The 13,578-nt window shown below is 37.0% G+C and overlaps 1 long non-coding RNA gene across 6 annotated transcripts in view; it reads left to right on the forward strand.

The window, feature by feature from the left end:
* LOC111561368 overlaps positions 1-13,578 on the forward strand; it is a 336,303-nt gene that overhangs the window by 271,052 nt on the left and 51,673 nt on the right. The window contains exon 8 of one of the 6 annotated variants that reach the window (XR_006600597.1): positions 6,435-7,877. The exons of the other annotated variants lie outside the window; for them this stretch is intronic. This is a non-coding gene — a long non-coding RNA (uncharacterized LOC111561368). Of the gene's footprint in view, positions 1-6,434; positions 7,878-13,578 lie in introns of those variants that run through there. 6 annotated transcript variants of the gene reach the window in all.

Below are 13,578 nucleotides of genomic sequence, written 5' to 3' on the forward strand. Positions count from 1 at the left end.
CATAATTTCTTGTCTATAGATGTCTTATAGACCTTGAATAAGATTTATTTCTGGATTCTTGCTATTTTTATATACTATGATAAATGAATTCTTTTTTAAAGTTGTGTTTTCTCATACGGAAAAACAATTGACTTTTGTATATTGAATTTTTATCCAGTGACCTTGATAAATCTCCTATTAATGTTAAGGTTGACATATACATGCTTTGGATTTTCTGTGTGCTTAATCCTATTATCTGCCAACAGTCACCGTTTTTCCTCAGATTCTTTTATCCTTTTAAAATTTCTTAAATCACTGGACAGGATCAAAGTTTCATAGAAGTGACGATAAGCGGAAAACCTTGTCATATTCCTAATAGCAAAAGGAAAATTCCCAGTTTTCACCATTATATATGGCATTGGCTAGAGTTTCTGTAGTTGTTCTTTATCAGATTAAGAAAGTTTTCCCCTATAGCATACTGGATCATTGTTTCTAATTCTTTACTCCCTCTCTATGTGAGAAACACAGTTAGATACACTGCCATATACATGCTTATTGCTTTCCAGTATTGGTGAAGTATATTTCCCTATCTCTTAATGTTGGACTTGGCCATGTGACCTTTCTTTGACCAACGGGATGTCAGTGAATGTGATATCGACAAATATTTTAAGTGTGTTTGCATAGTTCACTTATCTTTAGAGCCTTCTGTATCTACTATAAGAAACACATACCCTGGGTAGCCTCAAGGAGAACACACAGAGTGCTCCCAAACATAACACTCAGCCTTGGTCAAGTTCGTCAAACATTGCTGAGCCCATCAGAGCCACAATGTACTCAGTGACTAGTAATTATTGTTGTAATCTACCAGGCTTTGTAGTTGTGTATTATACAGGATTACAATAGTAAAAACCTCCTGGTGTTTCTTCTCAGCTAGGGAACAATCCCTAGTTTATTATAAATGGACTTTGAACTTTATCAGATACTTTATCTGCATGTATTGAGATGATAATAATTTACCCTCTTATTCTATTTATGTGGTAATTTAGGTTGTTCGATTTTGTGCATGTTAGACAGATTTTGCATTCCTGGATTTAAAAAAAAAACAGCTTAGTACTAAGGTATTATTCCTTTTAGAATCTGCTGGATTTCACTTGCTTTATCTATCTGTGTATCTATTTAATTTTTGCATTTATGTTTATGAAAAAGATTAGCTTGCCAACTTTCTGTATCATACTGTGCTTATCTGGTTTTGTTATTATTATTATGTCACTCTTTGAAAGAGGTTGGGTAAAACTGGAATTGTTTCTCCCTTGAATAGCATTGATAGAATTCTTTCATGAAAACATGTATGCCTAGGGTTTTCTTTGAGGAAATATTTATGAGTAGTTATTCATTTTTTAAGTTATTATTATGGACTAAGAAAAATTTCTATTTTTTTTTTTGAGTGAATTTAGTTAAAGAGAATTTGTCTTTGTATTTGTGAGACACCTGAGGTTCTTTTATTTGGGTGGCCTCAAAACAAGTGCAGGGTTTCTGAATAGCTTCATTGGCGTACCCTAGGTCCAGACTCGTGCTAGGGTTGTTCTGAAGAAACAGCCACTCAGAAACAGCCACTCAGAAACAGCTTCCTTTCCTTTTCCTCTTCAATTGCATGTGACCCTGAGAGAGCCCTCTCCACAGTCCACCATGATTGAGAAGAGGTGGGTCAAGTCTAGGTCTTCCTCTAAACCTGAGGTAGTAGGTCCTGGGGGCTCCATATCAGGGGAGAGAACTTCTCTTAAAAAGTCTTGCCACTCTGGACAGAGCCTGGGCCTCTGAACTCTGTCTCTGTGGAGCACCAGAAAGCCGGGTTAAATGCTTTATTTTCAGACAAAAGTGGCCATGAAACTTCAACATTCTTATCTTTCTGACTATAGACTTTCAACCAAAAATCAACCAAGAAGTTCCTCTATGTCCTTTAAGATTTGTACTGGGAAAGAGTCAGAGTCAAGTCAAGATAACACATGGGGAAGATGACAAAACCTATGAATATTTTAATAAGAATTAGGCTCGTGTTATTCTCTGATAATAATAAATGGAAGACACTTTGGGTTTCTGCTTTGTTTTTATTTCTTTAAATGATGTATGTTCCATATTCTGTTTTCTGACCCACTGTCAGCTAAAATACTGAGAATCCTTCCTTTCTAGGACAGACTTTCCTTCCAAGCTGGGGATGTAATACATGCAGTAAAGAACCATCCCTCTGGCTACAATTCCCTGTGAGATCCATTAGAATTTTCTAGATTAACTCTTCACATGTTATGAAGGAATAGGGAAGTCTATGCATTTAGCTTTTCTTTCAGTCTTTTTTTTTTTTTTTTTTTTAATTAAGCTTGCTGGCAGTGACAGAAGTCAAATCCTTCCAGAAAAAAAAAAAAAATTGCATAGGGCCACTGTGTAAGACAAAATACTGAGCTGGATAAATCTTTGGGCTATCTGAGAATGGTATTTCTTATTAAAATCTAGCCAGGTAATCACCTCCAAGGCTGTCATATTTTTCTCCAAATGAATACATCTCTTTCTGAGCACTGCCTGTCCTGGCTGAATTTTTTGGCTTTTTAGTCTTGCATGTCTATTCATATTTTGCCTTTTCACAAAGGGCTCCTATATGCTTATTCCCTCTACTTGAGAGAGGCTTTTTTCATGTCTCTACAGAAGCAGCTGTGGTATTTGGGATGCATGGTTTGACATTACAGATGAAAAAAGTAAACCAGTTTAATAAACAGAGTTAGTAATAGTTTTCCAGTAACTTGGGAATTTCTTCTTCCATCTAACCTCCATAGTCATGCCAGAAGGCACCTCTAAATAACAATGATAATGACTGATCTCACAGTGCTTCAGGGGCCCCATCCATCACGTGGGAAGTCAGTTAAGTGCTGCTTCACTTGTGCTTGATGTGGCCTCTGAGATTGGAGTTTGGCTGTGCTCCAGGGCCTCTTTCTGGCTTCTGTCCTGGTGTTTTTATGTATGATATGCAGGTGTTACTGATATAATTTGTCCAGGAGTTGTATATGATGTCATGCGTACTAACCTACATTTTCCCGCGGTCACTATAGCACAAGAGAACCCCTAAAAATGGAATCACCGATAATTACATAATAGAATAACATCCTAGAAATAGCTTTATGTGCCTGTTACTGAGATGAGAGCATATGGTTATCTCTGATTTAGATTTGCTTATGAAAGTTAATTTAATTTGGAAGGAGAGATCAAGGCCAATATTTAGAATCAAACATATGATTATAATTTTAGAATTATGAAGAGAGATGATACAATCTGTTTTATGGATGTTAGAGATAAGGTGTTTGAAAGGACCTAGAGGAGTGGCTTGACTTGAGATGGTCTGATAGGAGCAGATGGTATGGACTCAAATTAAGAGTGGGTTGCAAGCATGCCGAATAAAAGTGCATTTTCCATAGCTGTTGTATTGATTTGTGCCATTTGTTCCAAGTACTTTGAACATCTACTCTTTATACTTTGCTCTTCTGAGACCCTTTAGGTAGGAGGAACACACCAAACGACCTATCAATAAAGAAGAGTCATTTCTGGGAATATGACTGTAAAATAGCTTTACTTGGGGATTTTATTGTTTTCAGGTTTATAATAAGAAGAATGTCAAAGAAAAACAACAACTGACCTAAATATAAATTTTAAGTCCATGCCTTCCATGATTTGCATATAACCAAAGCAAAAACGAGAGGAGAAAAGACGTTTGGGATCCTTAGAATTAAGAAGATGTGTGACAGTTCCTGGTTATATAATAACCTTGCTCCTTCCAAAGAGCTATGAGGAGTCTGGTGAAAAATTCAAGAAGGCTGAATTAAATGAAATGTTCTAGAAAATGAGCCAGGACATTAGACTGGATGTGGATGCTTTCTGTCCCTAAAATATCTCATCTTTGTTTTTATTCCTCTCATTTTTCATCTAGCTTGTAGATGAAAATATTTCTTTATACAAATGGTTTTTCTCACTCAAAAATTTTTGGCTATTCTCAATTGTAGCATTAATAATGAAGTTAATACTGTATATTTGTCAAGAATCTTCTATATACTAGATACTACATGTTTTACATACATGATTATGAAACCTCATAACAAATATTAGGCTAGCTGGTATTTTTTCTGTCTTACACATTTGAGAGAACTGAGGTTCAGGGACATTAATGGTCTCGCTCAAGTTCTCACAGCTCATCAGTGGTAAAGTGGAGATTTGAATACAGATCTGACTGGTTCTAATTCTATAATGCTGTACTCCCTCTCCTAATAATATGTAATATTCTTTTGTATATTTACAGAGAACAGGTATGTCACACTATCTCAGTTGCCTGAATAACAATCCTGTAGATGTATTTTTGTTTTATAGTTGAGGAGTTGAGAAACAAAAGTTCAGAAAATAGAGTCTACTCAGCTAGATAGAGGCACAATTCAGACTGAACTTAAATCAACTGGATCTTCATCCATGTTGCTTCTACTGTGCAAACTGAGCTTGGCCACAGGGCTGCAGATTGGTGGGCTCCATGAGATATTAGTGCAATTTCCAGGTGGTAAAAGTTGCTCTTTTTTCAGAAGTACTCAAAACAATTAAAAAGGAGGAACCACTTAGTAAATAAGTACTACTGACCTGTTTATTCACTTTGTAGTCAGTGGAATTTAGTTCTTGACTCTGGTCAAAAATCACATCTGATGTCCATTTAAGAGAAGTCTTTCCTCAGAGGCTATATTGCCGCAGCAATGAATTAGCAAAAAAGCAAACAAGAACGAAGAGGAGTTCATGGCCCTGAAAAAATTGAGAAGTCCTGGGATGCAGCATACAATAAAACCTGGACTTGACACATCTGAATTTGGAAAATCACCTCCTTAGAGTAGGCGACACAACTACACAGGTGTGTAACTGCAGAGATTCGTAATTTTTGGTTGAATGACAGTGGTGTGGCAGTGAATTCCGTTCTAGAGACTTAGTTCAGATGATCAGTATAGCCATAGATGTATAGTGATAATCACTGTTTGTTGAATGCCCATTTTTCTCTGAATATTACTGTTGGTAATTGTGTCTGTGTATGGGGGTAAGGACAGCTAGAGGGAAGAAGGGAGGAAATGAATAGAGTGCCACTATTAAGTGAGAGAGAAGAGAGCAGGATCTCTTAAAGAAGATAATATGCCTTATTTTCAGGTGATTGTACCTCCCATTTTTTCCTCAGCTTGCTGAAAATGTAAGGCCATGATTGACCTAGGAACTGTTAAAGCCATCACTTTACTTGATTTCTCTGTAGCTTTTTGAGTTTGTTGATGATCTTTCATCTTTTGATCAAGTGCTTTTTTCCTGGTTGTCTGATATCCTGTTTCTCCAGGCTACTTTAATCTTTGTGTTCCTTAAATGTTCTAGTTTCCCCAAATTAATCAGCAGCATAAAAAAAACTCTGTGTACCTATGACTTAAATAAGTCCAAATATCATTTGTAATAAAATTGTGAATTGAATTAACTCTGCTGTTAAATGACACAGGATCTCATAATACAATGCAACAAAAACATTTAGAAAAAAAGGAAGGACAGGGGCACCTGGGTGGCTCAGTTTGTTGATTTAGGCTTAGGTCATGATCCTAGGGTAGTGAGATTTAATCCCATGTCAGGCTCCATGCTGAGCGTAGAGTCTGCTTAAGATTCTCTCTCTCTCTCTCTCTCTCTCTCTCTCTCTCTCTCTCTCTCTCTCTCTCTCTCTTTCTCCCTCTCCCTCCCTCTCTCTCTCTTTCCCTCTCTCTCTGGCTCCCTGTCTCCCTCTGCCCCTCCCCTGCTCTCCCTCTGTCTCTTAAAAAAACAAAAACAAAAACAAAAACAAGCATTGTAAAAACAAAGGACAGAGTTGTATTAGGCACATGCTAACAATCAGAATTAGAATTGGCATGCTAGAATAAACACAGGTTTAAATAGACATTATTACAAAACATGAAGAGGGATATACTTTTATATTGATTGAGGATAAAACATAGGTTGAAACACAGCACTTAGTGCTAACAAATATATCTTTGTGTATTTACTTGCTTATTGTATATGCAGACCTGCCTGATTATAATGCAAGCTTTACAGGGGCAGAGACACTGGAAGAGGTTCGTGAGAAGTTGCCAAGCCCAATGGAACTTAACCAGTCTTTGATTATGAAGCCAAAAAACCCAAAAAAACAGAAAACAAAAACAAAAAACAAAAAAACTAACTAAAGAGATAGAATGATAAAAATAACAAAGTTGGTTTACCAGATGTATCTTGAAGCTTGTCTCTTGCAGCAAAGAATTAGCTAACTTGTTTAACAAGTACTTATTAAGTACCTGCTAGTGCATGTGGTTCTTAACATCACAATTTGTGGTTTGTCTACTATAATTCTCTAGAAGCATTTCCCTTTCTGATAACTGTCCCCTACTGCGCAGGCTTTTGAAGAAGAGACTGAGCATCTGAGAACAAAATGTCTCCTGCATCCAGTCATAATCATTCACTGCCAGACGTGAGTTCTGACCATATTATTAACTGATTATTTGCTTCATATGCAAAGACTGATAAAAATGGATAAGCCTTAAAGTTTAGTGTCTGGATACAGAAAACATGTGAAACACACTGGTCTGAGACTCTACAAAAACTTGAAAAATGAGGGAGAGAAAAGGAACATTTTAAAATCAAACATTTAAAGGTTGGGGGAACATGAGAAACCAGTATAAAAATGATAAAGTATTCATGAGGGGATGACGTCAGTCATCACCTCAACACTTGGCCGATTCTGTGAACAACCCATTTTTTTAATAAAAATTTTAAAATTTGACATAGTTTACACTTATTTAAAACTGTGCCCAGGAGGCAATATTTGGCATGCTTTCCTTGCATGTTCTTTTTAAATGGGTGTAAGATGATTAAAAATTAATTTGATTGCCTAGAGTTTTGTTGCATAACTGAAAAAAAAAAGAATTTCATCTCAGATTGGGGAGCAGGCTATCAAATCATAAAATTATGAGCTCACTTTCTATTTGATGTGAAATCACTTGGATCCAGTCCCTGTTCTGACCAGTTCCTGGATGCATAAGAGGAAATGTGTACCAGAACTACAGTCACCAGTAAAACCCCAGGCCCCCAACAAAGACGAGACTCATGCTCTTTTCTTTCCTGAATCTTCCAGATGCTCTGTCTGTATCTCTCTCTAGATGATTAGATATAGATATAGATATAGATATAGATATAGATATAGATATAGATATAGCTTCAATAAACTCTGCTTGCATTTAAAAAATTAATTTGATTAATTCAATTCAGTTTAGTAAGAAGAAAATACCTAGAAAAGAGATAAGACAAACATAAAGGTAGCAGTAGACTTTTGGTGTGGATCCTGTGATTCAAGGTAAACAGTATTATGATAATAACCAAAGATCTTTGAACCACAGATTATCATATTCATTGGCAATATTAAGCACCAACACATTTGTTGGATGATAAGTACAATAAATATTGTTCACAAAAGGATTTCTGAAATTATGCAGAGAAAAGATTCATGACCCAAAGAAATAACTTTACATATAGAAGAAAAGAGAATTTTGCAAGGACTTTTTTTTAATTATCAAAAAAAATTGAGTTAGAAATGATTTCTCATCTGATAGTGAGTTCATAACCTTATGATATGATACCTCAATCCCCAATTTGAGATGAAATTTTTTTTTCAGTTATGCAGCAAAGCTCTATGTATAGCAGTGCTTGGGCTAAGTTTCAATACTATATGAAATATTGATTACTGCTTTCCTGCATTGTGTGTCTAAGGGTCTTTAAAAAGCTACCTGCAAGGGCGCCTGGGTGGTTCATTCGGTTAAGCATCTGACTTTGGCTCAGGTCATGATCTCACAGCTCGTGGGTTTGAGGTCCACGTCAGGCTCTGTGCTGACAGCTGGGAACCTGGAGCCTGCTTCAGATTCTGTGTCTCCCTCTCTGCCCCTCCGCCGCTCATGCTCTGTCTCTCTCTGTCTCAAAAATAAACAAAACATTAAAAAAAATTATAAAAGATAAGTAAAAAAATAAAAACCTGCCCTGCCTTTGGTCAAAATTATTGTAGAAAATTATAATAAAATTATTGGTGGGAAACAAAAGTAACACATTATTATAGAAAAATCAAATACCAGGAAAACTGACCTACTCTGGAAAAGATCAAAATTTTTTTCTGAGGAAATGAGTTTTTAATATGAGGTCTGAAGGATGAGTTGGAGTTCAAGTGAAGAGCGAGAGAAAATTCTTTCAGAAAGGGGGAATAGTGTGTGCAAACGACCCAGTACAGAAAGGATTGAGGTGTATTTCTATAAATTCAGGGGAAGATCAAGAATGCTTTTTACCAAACTGTCAACACTAATTACTTTGGGAAAAGGGTTCTTTCATTTACTATACCATATAATTAAGTGGTAGGATTGTGATGAATTCTAGTATTATTCAAAGTAAAGAGATTCAAATTCCTCTCAACACATACACAAATTTAGGAGTGAAGACAGGTGGAAAATGGTACTCGAATGTCATTTCATGAGAGGTATCCATTTTAGAAGGCCTGACCAAAGGTGCCTCTCAAAGGTGCTTCTTTACATTTGACAGGGCTGCACATTATCCTCAAATTATATTAAAATCCAGATTCAAGTCTAATAGGTCCAGGCCTTGGCTTGAAGTTCTGCATTTTGAGCAGAGTCTCAACTCATGGCAATGCTTGGCATCCTTGAGGAGCAAAGTCCCAGGTGATTATATAGACTGTCAGAATTGGAAACGTTGAACTGCAATTGTTGGCTGTTAAGGTCATCCTGTCCTTCCTCTCTTGTCTGTCTTTTCCACCTGACAAACCACTTTTTCTCCAAGTCTCAGTGTAGGGGAGCCATACACATCGGTCAGCTGTAGAGATTCCTCCAATGAGTCTCAAGAGCAGAGTTCCTCAAACAAGTGTGTAAAAGAATCCCCTGAGGGGATTACCAGATATGCAGCTTCCTGACCCCCATTCCAAAGGATAAGAAGCAGCTTGGTCTACAGCGGTGTAGAAATTCATGATTTTCACATATAGTCTTTCCAGAAGACTCTGATGTAAGTGGTTCTGAGATTTAATTGAGAAACCCCCTGTATGTTTATTGTCAAGCATGATGCTCCCCAAATATTTGGTATATAAATGAATGAATTAGTATAGGTTCCCTTCCTCTTTTTCTTTTGTGATTATAAAAGTTAAAAATGCTCAGTCTAGAAAATCAAGAGATATTAAAAAAATAGAAGTGTAGAAAAATTTCACTGGTCATCCTCCCACTGAAAAGCAAACTTTGTTTTTGTTTTTGTTTTTTTACTTTTTACATATTTTTTGGTGCCCTTTTCTATACATTTTGTTTCATTTGACTCAGAACATATTGTATATATCCCACCCTACATTCTTTGCGGACGAAGAGAATGTTAGTGTTTTCCATGGCATTGTTCACATAAACACATTATTTCAAAGGTTGAATTGGACAGCCCTTTAAACATTTACATTTCGATTACTGTCTCATTTTTTGACAGCAGACTAATTTACCAAAGGGGGAAAAAATCATTACCTGAATTTTGGGATTCTAAATTCTGTTTTCTCAGTTCATGTTTCATCTCTTAAAAGACGATTCCAAAATAAAAGAAGTTCTCATTCCCCAGAAATTTGCAACTGAAGTGCTTCTACAAGTTGCCACATTTCTTTCCTATAATTAAGTCGCAAGGATTTTTATGTGTTAGATACGTGTCACCTTTTTGATTTCTAGCCAGAAAACTGGGACTTAATTATTAGCTTTTTAGTGACCTGCCATTTATTTGAGGATGTTGACATTTGCACAGCAGTATTGTGAGAAAGGTGCCTGAATATTTAACAACCCAGTATTACCTCTCGTGTCCTTGAAAAACCAGCCAAAGGCATCATCTTACTTTTCACTGTTCAGATCATGTGGTTTTCTGTCACTTAGCACAGTGAGAAGACAGGTAACGTTCAATTCTTCCTATCAACAGTGTTCTGCTTTACTCTTGATTTTTTTCTCAATAGTATATTGGATAATGTATCTCTTTATTCCTCTGTTTTTGTTGTTGCTGTTGCTGTTGGTTTTTCTTAAAGGAGACTTAAAATTGGATAGTAATCTAGCCCTAAGTAGCCCAGAAGATTTACATCAGTTTTTTCGTTGATCTGTACTACCTTCCAAGAAGTAAATTACCTCCCAGTGAGTAAATTAATCAGGAGAAAAATGACTCAATGAAATAGGAGTATAACAAGATATGAAATATGTCCCTCCATTCTCAGGGAAGTTTCTTGACCCTTGTGATCAGAGGTATTCATTGTTTTTAAACGTTGATAGTCGTGATGATGCATTTTTTTTTCCAGAAGGAAATCGTATAGGAAGCAGAAAAGTAAACTGCAACATATATTCAGGTTTGTTGTGCTCAGTTAGAACTCTGAGTATTCTGGAATATACTATAATCAAATTCTGCATAGTCACAATAGCATGGAATAATCCTGAAGTAAAAACAGGACTTGGTGGGTGTTCCTTCTGGATGATTCATTCAGGCCTAGGGTGAGAGGTAGTAAGCACAATCAGCGTTTACCGAGTTTTCTTCATCTTCAGGTGTCACTGTGCCAGATTAGCTGAAATGACTTAACACTACCCTGAACTCATGTTTCTGCATAACTCATGCATATTCAAAACTTCAGTTTTCTTGGGGCATCTGGGGGCTTCAGTCAGTTAAGTGTCTGACTCTGGATTTTGGCTCAGGTCATGATCTCACAGTTCATGAGATCGAGTCTTTTGTTGAGTGTGTGGAGCCTGCTTGGGATTCTCTCTCTCTCTCTCTCTCTCTCTCTCTCTCTCTCTCTCTCTCTCTCTTTCTCTCTCTCTCCCTCCCTCCCTCCCTCTCTCTCCTCTGTCTCTCTTTCTCTCCTTCTCTCTCTGCCCCTCCCCTGCTCTCTCTTTCTCCCTCTCTCAAAATAAATAAACTTAAAAAAAAACCCACAAAACAAACAAAAAACTTCAATTTTCTTAACTTTAATGTCTAGAGAGGGATTACACATAACGATTTAATCAATTGAGAACTGAGCAGCGTAACATTATAAGTTACTTGCTATTGATCTCTTGTGGATGACTATATTTGGGATCATTAATTTATAATCTAGTGGCCAGGTTGACCATAATTGAAAAAAAAAAAAAAGAAAAAACATTACACAGAGAGAGAGAGAGAGAGAGAGATGTATGTGCTTAAATACTTCTAGTAACTCTCAAGACAAAAAAAAGATAAGAAAATTAGTCTTTAATAGTAAAACTTTATATATTGGAAGATTGCATTTCATAGACTTAGGACTCAGTTTCTTTTGTCAGAGTTCAAGGCTCATAAATATATTCAATCCTGTGGCAGGAATGATGTATTTCTCTAGGTTATACATTGCATAGAAAAGGTTTTCAAAGCCTAAATGTACTCATCAGCTTTATGTTTGTAAAATACTGGTAAAAGAAATGTGTTTTTAATTTTTTTTGGATGTTCCCAGGAGGCAAAGACCCTTCAGCTTCTCATTTCAGATTCATTGGAAAGAGAAATTGGAGTCAATCATTTCCAGGAACCAGGCATCTCTATTTTTAGCCTCTGCTGATTAAGACCATGTTATCTAATAGGAAGAATGTGAACCGAATGTACCTTTTTACTCCCGAACAATACTTATGGGGTTTTCATGATACTAACAGGGTATGTTCTTGAATAGATACATGGGCAGTAAATCGCTCTTATTTGAGTTCACCGAGGAATGTTGTTGGATCCAGTTGGGTCAACTCTGGTGCTTCTATTTTGTGCTTTTCAAGGGAAATTCAGTTAAAATCAAGTCTTGTGTCTTTGTTTTGCTAATGTGGATCTTTCAAATTTATTCAAGTAGTAAGATGGGGATAGAGAAGAAAGTTAGTTAAGGCTAAAAAGAGAAAAACAGGAAATCATAACCGATGCTTGGAATGAAGATATCGGCATCATGACCAAAGCAGATGAGCTGCAGAGAGTGAGAAATAATAAATGTGGTAGGTGGGTGCTGAAGAGGGCGACAGAAGGAAAGTAATGGTGAAATTTCAGTCAAGAGCCTTGTAGAAGTGGGGAGGAGAGGGTACAGAAACAGAGGGAGATCTTCTTTTAGGGAAGGGATCAGAAGTATAAATGTATCAGAAATGAGAAGGAGATAAGTTACCATTAGTAAAATAGTGATGTGCCAGAATTTGGTAACAGAGACTTTGAAGAGTAAAAATTACCTTGTTGCAAATTCAGAACTGGATTTGGCAGCGGAGACCCATGACAGTAGGAGAAAAACTAAAGGAGAAACAGCTGTTGTATAGATTTAAATGACAAGACAGAATTAGGGGGGATGAGAGGACCCCAGGTCTTTCAAAGAAAAAGCAAAGCAGACCGCCACTTCTCTCTACATCAAGGCAGGTGGTATTCATAGAGGAAGAACCGTCTTGGAGAGGGTAGCTGAGTCATTAGGCGAAAGGCAGGTAATGGCCAAAGCACTGGGAGGAGACAGTACCTGGATCTTTCACATCTGTTGGCTACCTTAAATCTTATTTCTTCCTTTTCTCCTGAGACTCAAATTGCTCTCTCCCTTCTCTGCAGGTTCTTTAAACAATGACAACTTTAAAAGACTCCAGATGGTTTTGAAAATACTTGAAAGTCATCCAAGGTGCACTGTAGGCCTTTGTAGACACTCCATGTGGAGCCAGTCTGAAAACCCTATAGTTTTTCTGTTTGGATTATGTTTTGGGGCTGAGCTGAAGTTGCCAGAACACACACAAAAAAGTTAAGAATTAAAAATAAGCCAGCCCCAGCCCATGTGCACTCAGCAACAAAAAGACAACATGAGTTCTTATAGTCCCATTGATTTTGGTTATGCTGTGGTCCCATTGGCTTTGTGTATCGCTCTGTACTCTACCTGGTCTTGTTGTGAGCAGAAGGCAAAGGACATAGTGACCAGTGGAATAACTCATTCCCTACTTCTTAGATATCAGTGTATCACACACTCCTTCAGTGGATTTACTGTGCTTGCATAAGAACTTTAACCCACGATGGCTTCACTGGGAATATATTAGATTCATACACTCAACCAATTTTGCCTAGTTTTTTCCAGGACTGTTGTATAGAAAGCCAATCTCAAGAATGAGCTGTGTTGAAATGACTTTAATAATAATCAGCAAGTGTAAGCAGGTATGTTTAGAAGATGGGAAGAGTGCAGAAAGCTGAATTTTAAATTCTGTTTTTCAAGGAATTAAGTGATGAAGCACTGAAAAAGCAGTGTAAGGATTGTTTAGATGTACTGGTTTCTTGGGAAGAAATAATCCAAAGTTTTAAGGTAATACCAAAACATGAGAACTCTGAAGTATAAAATTCACATGTGGATTTACATTCTGGGTAAGGTGTGTGTGTGTGTGTGTGTGTGTGTGTGTGTGTGTGTGTGTGCATGTGTGCATGTGTGTGCATGTGTGTGTATGTGTGTGTGTTTGAAAGAGGGAAAGAGGGGCGCCTGGGTGGCGCAGTCGGTTAAGCGACCGACTT

This window comes from Felis catus, chromosome A1 (genome assembly GCF_018350175.1).
Source record: "Felis catus isolate Fca126 chromosome A1, F.catus_Fca126_mat1.0, whole genome shotgun sequence".
Taxonomy (NCBI): domain Eukaryota; kingdom Metazoa; phylum Chordata; class Mammalia; order Carnivora; family Felidae; genus Felis; species Felis catus.